We start from the raw sequence: 12288 nt of genomic DNA, 5'->3' as shown, positions 1-12288 counted from the left end.
CTCTGACAGAATCAAACCTGAACGTTTTTCAGTTTGGTCAAAAGGCAGAAGTTTTGAGACAGACCTTGCCTTGTCAGATATTCAACTCAAACCTACTATGCGGAACAACCGTGCAAATCACACCCACGCCGATCTGAAGAAGTGAAATCAACAGGAAGACAAGAGAGCAGGAAGGAGTAAACAAAGATGCAGTTCGACCTTTTAAAACCCAAGACAGATGGCAATCAATAACTTGAAAAGGTAAAGTGTGTCTTCAAGTATCGCAAAAGCAATATTTGGATTCATTATGGATTTTGCTATTCTAGAGAGGTGATGCAATACTTAAAAAAAATGCAGGTGAAAGATAAATGAAGCAAAATACATGAACATATTTTCAGTGATGTCATCAACTGTGTGTGAACAAAAGGCCTAAATCTTTTTTGAGTTTTTTAATGCAGTTAATATGACTTTTTAGAGCAGCTTTGCGAGAGATGTATATTTTTTAAGGGGTCACAGAGTACACTTTGTAATCACGTAAATTAAACTAAAATCCTCAAATGACTGTTTGACCTTCCTTCTTTTGTAAGGACATACAGAATTACCAAAATAAAATGGACTCCGAAAGCTCATGTATGATATTAATTGACAAAGATGAAAACAAAGGCCATTTTTAGTAGTAATTTTAGCAATGCAAGATGTAGTTTGTTAGTGTTTGATTTTTTTGAATGCATTTTCCTTTATTTTTATTTTTTTTGGGGGGGGGGGGGTGGCTTAATTATAATAACCTTGACTGTCTTTAGCACACTGTGGTCCTCAACAGGAAAAGCAGTAAACAGTACAGAAACAGGCTGGATATTAGGTGATTGCTATGCTCTGTACAGGTACAGTACCAACTGCTGGATCCAGATGACAACTACACTGATCAAAACAATTCTAACCTCCAAAATAGTAAAGCCGATTCTTTGCAACATCTACCGTGTAGCCCGTGTCAAACTCAAGGCCAGCAAAAGTTTGCCAAGTTGCCACAATACATTGACCATCACAAACATGATGGGGATCAATACAAAGGCAATTAACCACAAACCCTCTCTGCAAACAACCCCAGCGAAGCTCAGCTTCTGGCTAGCAACAAGCTTTTAGCCGAATGTCAATCTTGTTAACTCATTTTAAAACGACATCACACACATTTTCATATCGCATCAGTACAGCACAAAAAAAAAACCCAGCAGCACCACGACATGCATTTAAACAACCTCAAACAAGCTTTTCACATGGAGCCAATGAAATAACATGCTAAATGTTAGTGCTTTAAAGAGTACAATCATTCGCAATATTCACTGGAAGCACAAAGGTGAAGCAAAAATGTAGAAAGTCAATTATAAAACTACACCAAAGTAAAAGCATGCAAAAAAAATTCTAAGAAACAAAGCGTCATACATACAAACCCAATTGAATGCAATGCAATGCTTTTTCATCACCATCAATCCTCATCGTTTCTGATTTGCAATTACTTTAGATCCCAATTTTTTTATACTTCCAGGCAAATAATATGATAAATGCTGGCCTTTAATACACGCTAAAGCAAATATCGAAATACTTTGAGCATGATATTTTCAACTCAAATTTTTTATGGTGTGGAAATCAGTATGACTCCTCATTGTAAACTATTTCACTCTTCCTGTGAAAATATACGCATATGTATATTTTGCAGTATGTTGCTAACAGTCAGAAAAATATTAGGTGAACACGTCTCTGTTTTAAGTAAACAACAACTTGTTCAAATTACATTGTAATCAACATCTTTAAGGACTGAAGATCTTTTTTTTCTTGTGGACGTTTTAGGATGTGGGGGACAATTTGCTCCCAGTGGGTCGGCTCGGAAATTCAGAGATGTCGCGTTGACTTCACAAGAGTGTGTGTATGTGTGTGGGGTGGGGGGGGGGGGGGGCTTGTTTGAGCGCGTGAGTTGTATTCCTAAATCCTTGATTAGCTGCATGCTCCCTCCAGCTTTTTCTTTGCAGGAGTTGTGGTGGGTTAGAGCCTCGGGAGATGACCACGAGGACCATCTCCATTTGTTTTTATGACTTCAAGATGGCGCAGCGAGAGTGGCTGCCTTTACAGCAGCTCCTATACTTTTTTTCCTTTCACAACTTTGCTGCTGTAAAGTCTAAATCTCTCCATTGTGAGACGAATAAAGGTTTTCTTGTTCATTTTCTTATTCTTTGGACTACCTGCAGTATCAGAAATGGCCGCTAGATGGTAACGAAAGACCAAACGTATCTTTGTCCCATGCATCATTCACAACATGCATGGTTTGAATTATTCAAGCAGAGGGCACACTGATGTGCTGAACTCTCATTGGTGCCCTCGGTGCTCGCTGCTTGTCATGTCGCTGGCTTTGTGTGCGCACACGCTATTGTCATGTCACGCACGCACACACACACTTGCTTTTGCTTGCATTCATTAAGTCTTGTCCGTAAATGAGTCTGTTTAAGGGTGTACTTGGGCCAAAGAGTGCCAGTGAGAGGCTGAGCAGCATAAACACACAAAGCTCTAATTTGCATCACAAGCATCGGCAACATCATCATCCTGCTCAGGAAGGCCGCATATTTCCTCTTAAGGGATCCAAACTCAATTAGTGATACTTGAATTTATTTTTTTTCTTCTTCCATTGCCTGCACATAAAAAAAAAAATGGAATGATGGAGACCTTTGCTTCTGTCTCGCCACTGTTATTGATTGTCCAAACGTTTGACATTTCACTTCATGTGGTTGTTTGAGGAGTATATCCGCAAAGTCTCCCAGTGGAGTGGAGAGCAGGAGTAACACCCCCCAACCCCACCCTTAGGCCGCACATCAAGTGATGTGGCTGAGCGCGGCAGGACAGTGGTAAAAAAAATAAATACATTAAAAAAAAAATGCGGTCAGCAGCTCACACCAGATGACTGAACCTCGCACACGTAAACCTGCGGCAGAAAAGCTTTCGACGGACATTGTTTTGAGTATATTGTTTAAATCAATCCCCCCTCCCCTCCCCCAACTTCATTTTCAGCCCCCCACAGACATGAGAAATTATCTCCTCAACTAAGTCACATCCCCTCCTCCTGTCCACTGCACGGGCTCCTTACTTTCATCACTCAGTCCTCATTTGGGGTCTCGGCTGCCCCCATCCCCAACCCAATCCTCATCTCCGCCCCCACCTGCAGACCCTCTAGCTCCATCACGGCTCCTATAGTGATGGTAATACCACATCAAGAGGGTGCTATCTCCGAGCCACTGATCAGCGTCAAACAAGACGCCACGAGACACTGCGCCCCCTCCTCAATATAATTTTCCCTTCGTTTTCTTAACATCTTGGGGGTGTGGGGGGGGTGTGGGCGTCCATATTAGAATTCATGCAAGAGAAACAGAAAATTGAAAGTTGACCCTGAAATGGGACCCTGTCAGCTGGCCAACAGGTGGCCTCTGACAGACACACACACACACACACACACACACACACACACACACACCTCCCCCTTTTCATTGGCCTCCTTCACCTGATGGCCTGGGTACTGATTCTAGTGTGTGTGTGTGTGAGAGAGATAAAGAGAGAGAGGGTGGAGGAGGGGCAAAACAGCCCTGCTATGCACCTGTCGGAACATCCCACCGATGCCCGGCTACCACATGGTCCTGGACACCACCAGGAATGGAAAAAATAAATAAAATAATGAAAGTTCTGCCTGCTTCATAACATGCATAGGAAACACACTGCAGGTCCAAGTCTGTATGAAAATCCATGTGGTGTCATCGGGAAATGTTACTAACACACACACACACACACACACTTTTCCCTGTCATGCCAAGAGGATGTGTCTCTGATCCCCCTTTGCCATGTGTCCTGCAGCCATCATCAAGACCTTCTCCGCCTCCACTCACTCACTTTACACACTTTTCTCCTCCTCCTCTACACACACACGTCCAAACACAGACACACATCGACCTCATTAGCGATCAGTCCCTCCCCGAATTCCCCTTCGCAGTCTCTCAAACGCTACTACTGTATATCTGTATGTCTCTCTTCTACGCTCTCTGTATTAGTTGCAACACTCTCGAAGTCAAATGATATTCCAGTCTCACAAATGTGGCACATAGAAAAGGAATGAATCAAAAATCCCACTGTTAGGAAGGCAGAAAAGCATAGAAAGTACTTCAGGGGAACAAAAAAAAAAAAAAAAAATTGGGACCAGAATTTCCATATCCACATTTGTCAGACTTACGTCATCAATGAATGCATCGTTAATTGGAAAAAAAAAATCCACATAAACACCAATTAACTCATTCCCAAAGACGTTTCTAAATGTCTTTTCAAACTTGGCTGGTACTAAATGAGTTAAACATTTTACAGATGTGATTATAAATTCAACTGTTTTAGCTTCAAAACAAATGGTATGACTCTAGAAGTCATGCAATCCGTATGTACGTTGTAACAGTATCAGAAGTCAAATTGCGATGCACAGTCCATCATGACACGCTTTGGATTCTAGCCTCGAAATATCGTGCAATTTATTTTTTTCACCGCTATAAAATGCATTTTTACTAATGCACCAGTACAATATGTTCCAATTATGATCTCTAGGTAAGAGGGAACATAAAGGGGGGGGATAAGAAATTGAGTGAGCCGCAGAGCAGAAAGTCATTTTCACCATCGTTTAGTTTCTCTATTATTATCAGGAGCGGTACCACTATAGCAGCAATTAGACCGCACGTTGCACAGACAAAACGTATCAAATCAAGCTTCCACTTTCAGCCAAAAAGATGTGTAGTTTGTATTATGTATTTTTAAAAAAAAAAAGACACCACACAAGGAGTTCTTGCCCATCTCTCTCACACCTTGCATTGTCCCATTGTCTTGAATGGAAAACTTTGATTACACCGTTTGGTTTCGCTACGTTCCAGCTGGTCAACGTTGGGTCAACAGGGATGCCAAGGAAGGTTGCCATTGTTGTCCAGCGTAAAACGAGGAGGGCTAATCATTGTACAACGCTAGCCCGGACTTGCCTGAGCTTGTCAGACGACTTGTGTGACACAAAGTTGAGGACACACAGACAAAGGTCATCGCTTTAGTTTTGCTGCTGGATTACCAGTTGGTTGAAAAGACGCTGACTGCATTGACCCTTTTAAGTACACATGGCAGACTTTCCGAAGGTGAAACGGACATTATGTCCACGTCTGGGGCGTTGGCCTCTATTGACGATAGCATCTAGAAAATGTCCGAAAGAAACACCACACAATGTTGCGTGTAACTGGGTGAAACCAGCGGGAAATTCCACAAGCGACCCCAACGCCACCAATGGACGACCACTCCTGCGACAGCATATCAGCAGATAGCCGCAAACATTCAGCTTGTCGATCTAATAAGACGCAGGAGGAACACACGCGGAGTCAACGCCAAGCTGAATCTTGTCGGCGGGTTTATCTTCAACTCGCCTTTGACTATTGGTCACCCGCGTCAATAATAGTTGGATGCAACTCTTCCTCTAGATAAGCTCCTCGCTCTTTGTTCTGTCACGTCTCTGTTTAAAGGACTGACAAATGATAATAATCATTAAAAAAAAAAAAAAGCCAATAATTAGGGCTGTATCGCGTATCACGGCATTTGCGTGACCCTTTGGGCGTATGTTCGCCCTTGTAGGAATCAGCTGCGAACATCCTCCTTCGTGCCGCCGTCATCTTTCATTTACTGACAGGCTTTTGTGGCATCGCTGGGGCAAGTTTGGACTTGTATACGAGCATGCCCTCCCAAGGTCTAAGGCATGCACACGCACGCACACAAGTACACACTCCTCTCCAATCAAACCAAAACCTTGTGAATGCCCCACGACAAAAATGACTGATTTTAGGAGAAAGCTGCTCTTGAGACGAGGCCAATCATGTGCGGTTAATGCCAAAGAGGCTGCAGTCGGCCCCGCTAACTTGTTTGATCTCCAGTCATTAACCAGGGGAAAGAGGGTGACATTTTGTTGTAGTGTTTTGCCGCCTTTTTGGGGGGGGGGGGGCAATTATCTGTAGGAGGGTACAAATTCAGAATCCGATTGCCATTCGTCTCAGTTTCATCCGTCCATTTTTACGGCCGCTTATCTTGTTCAGGGTCAGTTGTTGAGCTGGAGCCTATCCGAGAAGATTTCGGCAGACTCCATCCTGGACTGGTTTTAATTTTGGACGATTGTCTTTGTAAAGTGCACCAAATTTGCCTGCACTGCTTTTAATGGTTTTCGAAAAGGTGGAGCTAAATTATGAAAATATTTGGGTCAAATAGGGGATAGCCGCAACTTTCTGGGATATTGATCACCCGCAAAATTTTACACTGACCTTTCACTCTGTAAAAGAAACTGATTGAAGCAAGCAAGTTTTATTTAGAGAACTGCGTTAGTCAGTCTTCGTTTCCTCATAGTGATTTCATACATTAGACCCCTATTGTTGATGAGGGATAGTTTTAGCTCGAAATATTATTCCAAAATTATATATTACATAATCATTCTTGACCTTTCAAAAGTGTGGAGGAATAGAAAAGATCATTTTTAGGTTCGAAGCATCCAATCAATGTACTCACATCAATCCATAAGTCATTCCCTGTGCTGCCTGTGAAGTATACACACATGAATTTTTTTTTTCCATATATACGCTCCCCACCTGCCTATGAAAATGAACATGCACACCATTGTGCCAAACAGAGCATTTCGTCAAGGAGGATGACGATAGCGCACACAGATCTTTGTGTCTATTGACCTGACATGCATATGACAGTTTTTTTTTTTTTTGCACATCTACGCGATCACGTTACCGATATTCAATTCTGACGGTCAAACGGATACATTGTGACGCGTCAACGATTGAGCGGCCTTCGCGTCGAAGTGACAGCGCTTGTTCGCGTTCTCGCACAAATACAGACACGAATAGCGGGGGGTAGAAATCATGCATCTGTCGAGTTCTAAACGTGGAGGGCAAACACGACGAAAGCAACACACTGAGCAGCGCGCACGTTCTATCAGGTGTGATCTTCAAATAATATGGTCATCCATCATTTCCTTTACCCCTCCTTTCAAATCACACTCAAAACAATTAGTCCTAAACTGTTTTCCTGTCCTCTCAGATTGAAACTCAAACCTAATAGGTACATAAAACCCCTCCTTGTTGACCCCCAGTACATAAACCCAACAGTTCTACGTCCTCGGTAAGTAGCGCAACCGACACAGACACAACAAGTACGATGCCGAGCCGGCACGCCTGCCAGGTCTTTTATTAGACGGGGTGGGTCGCAGCAGTGAATGGGCCCCTGGCAGTGGTCTGAGCTATATGTGGGCGAGTTTCTCGGCAGGCAGCTATTGTTATGGTAAACCGAGTCTTGAATGGAAGAGGATGGGCAGGACACACACACGCACGTAAAAAAGGAGGAAAACACAAGGCGGGGATAGAGGGCAGCACCCGACCACCTCAGAGATAGCGCATATGTGAACAAGCACCTGGATGAGGGACCTCAATTCACTTTTTTTTTTTTAAATTACAGCTCATCCTATTATTATCATGACATACCTAAAATTGACACTTTCAGGAAAATACCTGCATTGACCCTTAGCTGAAGGCTCATTGCTATGTGCAGCATTAATTTGGTAAATTATTCCATTGCAAAAGCCTTGCAATGGACTGTTGGGTGGGGGTGGGGGGGGGGCACAGTGAATTCTAACGTCACCGATTTAAACTGCACAAGTGAATCTCATTCGGTGCGCAGCTTCGTTAAAATGACAAGCTGGAGCGTTATATATACGCTTAATGATGCAGTAAACATCACGACAACAAACACCAAAACGCATCATCGCACGCTCCATTTCTTTGTTACCTTACAATTTTATTCACACACAAAAAAAAAAAAGTGTGTTGCGGTCTGACTTCTGGAGTCGAATATCAAAATATGAACCCAAAATAGAACATTAGCCTGTATTTCTGTTTTCAAAGCTTATGTTCAGTGATGTAATCGCAAGAAAAACAAAATAGTTCATATAAATTCAGTGTTGCATTGTTTTTTGTGTGTGTGCTGAAAAAACATTTGGTCTTATCTTTTTACAAAGTATTTAATATGTTCTGAAAGCCTCTGAGCCAAACACATTTCACTCAAGACAATGAAAAAGATCGCTGGGACACCATGTTCAAGATGGCAGCTAAGCTTTCATGTCGTCAAAAAGCCAAGGTTGCCTCTAGTGGGGGATAATTAAATCGCAATGTAATCAATTTTTGACTCTTCACATTCAAGGGAAGCGGACAGGACTAAAATCTGCGCAGAGGCGTATTAGACCCCGTGTTGGTATTTTCATAACTGCGCTTAAACCGGCATGTACATTTTCCAGATTGTGAGCACGGACACAGCCGACGCCATTCAGCGCCAATCAAAGCGGCCTCCAGCTAGTAGGATGCTTAACTCATTCAGTACCAGCCAAGTCTAGACCAAGTCTGAAAAGACGTTTAAAAACGCCTTTGGGAGTGAATGAGTTAAAAACAAAAAAACATCGAAGTCAGCTAGGATAGTCTCCAGCAACTCCCGCGGTGTTGAAAATAGATAGCTGGATTATTTATACAGCAACTCCAAACAACGGAGACATTAGCAAAACCACAACCATCGAAGCTGCATTTGATCTGTATCCATTTACCGTGAGCAAAATAGCAATTTGTGTCCGTTTATGGACACACAAAGCAATTGTCGTGTCTGTCCAGAGTGGGGGGAGGCCAAACAAAGGGTTAAAAAGCTTCTGTCTGCCTGATAATCCTCCACTGTTAAAAGCCCTTCAGAAAGACATGACGTGTGTGAGGTAATCAGTAAAAGATTCAAGTGTGTCGAAGAGAGTGTGTACACCCACACACACATCAGTGAATGGGCAAAAAGGGAGGGAAAAGACAGAGGAGAGGAGGGAAGAAAGAGAATACTCCTCGTTTTTCCCTCTTGCTCAACCGCCTTTTCACATCCTCACCCGTTTGCTTACTTCCTGCTACCTGAGTGCGACGCGACGGTCATTCTTGCAGGTTTTAAAAGTTCCCTCGCCGGCACGCGTCGCTGATCAAAAGATAGTGAATTAGCATTTCTCCATTCTTCGAGGTGTTAAATTGCTCTACCTGTTATTTTCACACACCTGGGCAAGATGACTTGGCCTTATGAAGTCGATGAGATTGGAATGGCAACTTCCATACATTGTGACTCACTCAATCCACGATAATTTATTTCGGATTTGCCCAAATGATCTGAATTCAATCTCTTCCACATTTGGCCCGAAAATAATGACTGAGTATTTTGGCGCGAGTGGGAGAGGCACAAGACCGTGGAAGACTATTTACTGCTGTGTACAGTATTAATGATTGACATGAAGACTGTATGAACAGGCACCGAAAGGCCAGATTTAAAACGGAAACGCGAGACCCAACCCATCGGAAGACTACATGTCCACCAAAGGCACTGAAATCATTCAATGCAGGAGAAGAATGCGTGCCAACTTGAGTATTTAAAAAAAAAAAAGAAGAAAAAAACCCCCTGCAAAGGCCAAAACCGAAATCGAACCCTGCACCTCTGCATTTTGAGGAGGATGTGCTAACCAGATGCCCACCGTGCCGCCCCACATTTAAGTCCTACATTCTATTTTCAATTTAATCATCCTTGAGATCCTGTTAAGCACATTTGCGTCTGCTACTAGGTCCTGTTTTAATCTGTTATTATTTGGGTCTCAATTGCACTCTGACTTGGTAAAACATTTAACGCAGAATGTCTGGTCTCGTAGCAGAGTGAGGGAAACTAACTTTAAGGTGGTACGACGGCAACATAAGTGGACGGCCGAAACCCCTTTGTCTCAGTGTTGGAGCTATTGAATTTCGTCTTTACATCAAAAAAGAAGAAAGCATGTGAAACCTCCACGCACGCACGTACGTATTATTCGAGCAGGGGGTACACCGATGTGCTGAACTGTTTTTGGTGCTCGCTGGCTGTGCACACGCTATTGTCATGTAGCGCGCACACACCTGAGTGCCTATTGTAGTTTGTGGGTAGTTGGCCTCTTCTCCACAGCCTCCCGGAGGAGCAGAGATGTTAACTGGCATTGTTGGGGGGCTGAGCCGAGTGATGGTGTTTAATAGCTCATGATTACTCTGGAGAGGGGAGCCCATAATTACAACCACAAATGATTTCACGCCCCTCACCCTCAACCCATGAGCTCTGATCCTAATCACAGGGAAGTACAGAAGGGGTGGAGCTGAGGAATTGGAACTCGCAGGTTCTTCCTTTGTTTACTGACAGGAAATGGTAAACATGAAATGTTGTGTATCGCACCCCCCCCCCCCCCCCCCAAAAAAAGGGCACTTAGAGCACCAACATCAAACTGACAAATCAGGGCAGCGAGAGTGGAACTTCACGCACATTCATCATTTTACGAAATATATATGCTTGTACAGTACATCTCGTTTATTTGCTTGAGAGACAGTGGCATGACACTTTGATGGAACTGCTGTTTTTTCCGAGAAAGAGCTGCGGATCATCGGCATAGCCACGATAGTCAACATTGGCATTCTGAAGCATTTGACCCAAGGGTAACGTATATTGTGCAGATGGAACAAAAGGGGTCTAAGGATTGACCTTTGAGGGACACCCCGCTGCCCACAAGCACGTGTGTCATGGCCATTCGATCAGACTCAAAGCTACCAATAGTCACAAAATAACTCCTCTCCTCCAAAGGTGCCTTCACATTGCAGAAAGATATTGCTTACTCAAATGCTGTGATGTTACCCATAAGCCATTTCACATTCCTGATATCATTAATATCGTGTTTACACTTTGAGAATTGCACTGTGCATTTGTGATCAGTATAAATTTTTTTTTTTTTTTTTTGCTCAGCAGCAACATTGAGCAGCATGCGCACACGCAATCTCCAGTCAGCTTCTCACCAAGCAAAATTAGAAGCACCATTTACGCAACATAACCCCTCACAGTAGGAGACATAGCTTCTGCCAGTATTCTCTAATAAAGCCGAGTGACGTCAATCTTGTGAGGGTTTATTTGTCATTGCTCCTTTTATGTCCACTTCTTTCAACAGTTAAATGTAGATTACTGGCTTCCAAAAGCGAGACAACAATAGAGGCAGAAAAATAATGCCTTTTTTTCTGGACGTTTCCACCAGTTTAATGTCTTAACTTTTGTGATCCTCGGCATTACAGCCCACAGCAGACGTACAGCTGCAGATGCAATGCAAACGCTTAACAATCAAAGTGAGTTAGCATTCTGCCCGCGCGGGCCTTTTTTTTTTTTTTTTTTTTTTGCCCAGGCCATGCCAGCCAGCCAGCCAGCTAGGCACACAAATGAACAATGGCCAGACTACATGTCCTTAAAGGAGGTGTAGACAAACAGAGGAATGTTGGGAGAGGACGGCGCAAAAGCCTACGTCTGCCCACATCAGCCGGCCCTCAATAGAGATTGGCCAGGAACGCGTAAACTGGCACCGCGGGAGTGAAATAGTAAAATGGCTCTTCTCTTTTTCACTTTTATTGTGACTCTTAAATCTGAAAGGGAAAACGCTGGGGCCTAAACCGATTTCTGACACCTTCGCCAAGAAACGGACTCACATTTGCATTTTACTGCTCCGGCGAGCAATCGCTTCATTTCAATATCACTTCGAAAACAACGAACAAGAGCATAAGAGCAAGGCGTGGTTTGAATTTTCATTAGCTCTATTTGTAGATTTGGATTTTGCTAACATCAAAAATGGCACGTTTTCTTGAGTAGGTGCGCCAAAGCTAGAAAGCACAGGTGTCAAACTCAAGGATCGGGGGGCAGATGTGGCCCGCCTCATCATTTTAAGTGGCCCACGAAAACAAATCAAAGATGACAACTTGCATGACACTTGCTAAAATGTGTACCAAAATTTCACATTTTCATATGTAATGAATCAGTGACATATTGTAAGCAATTTCTTGTTACCAAACCGCTCATCACAGTTACTTAAACAATACAGGAGTTGAATAAAACGTCATCAAGGGAAACGGTAATTGTAAAGTGGCCTGTGGCAAAAAATGAGTTTGACACCCCTGCTATGAAGTAACTTACAAGTGCCCGAATTTAGGACTGATTTGCTTGGTTTTTTGCTTTATATTATTTTGAGCCCAAATATGTGTTACAGTTGTTACGTTGCTGATTGCTTTGACATTATTTGAAGGTGGTTGCGCGTCGACTCGTTTCACATATTTTATTCGTTAAAACCCCATGAAAATAAAAATACAACACGCCTAAAACGGCCACAGTAAAAAT

Source organism: Hippocampus guttulatus, chromosome 19 (assembly GCF_054856545.1).
Source record: "Hippocampus guttulatus isolate MCC_2025c chromosome 19, RoL_Hgut_1.0, whole genome shotgun sequence".
NCBI classification, from domain to species: domain Eukaryota; kingdom Metazoa; phylum Chordata; class Actinopteri; order Syngnathiformes; family Syngnathidae; genus Hippocampus; species Hippocampus guttulatus.
The sequence above is the reverse complement of the archived record's forward strand: the minus strand, read 5'-3'. Positions refer to the sequence as shown.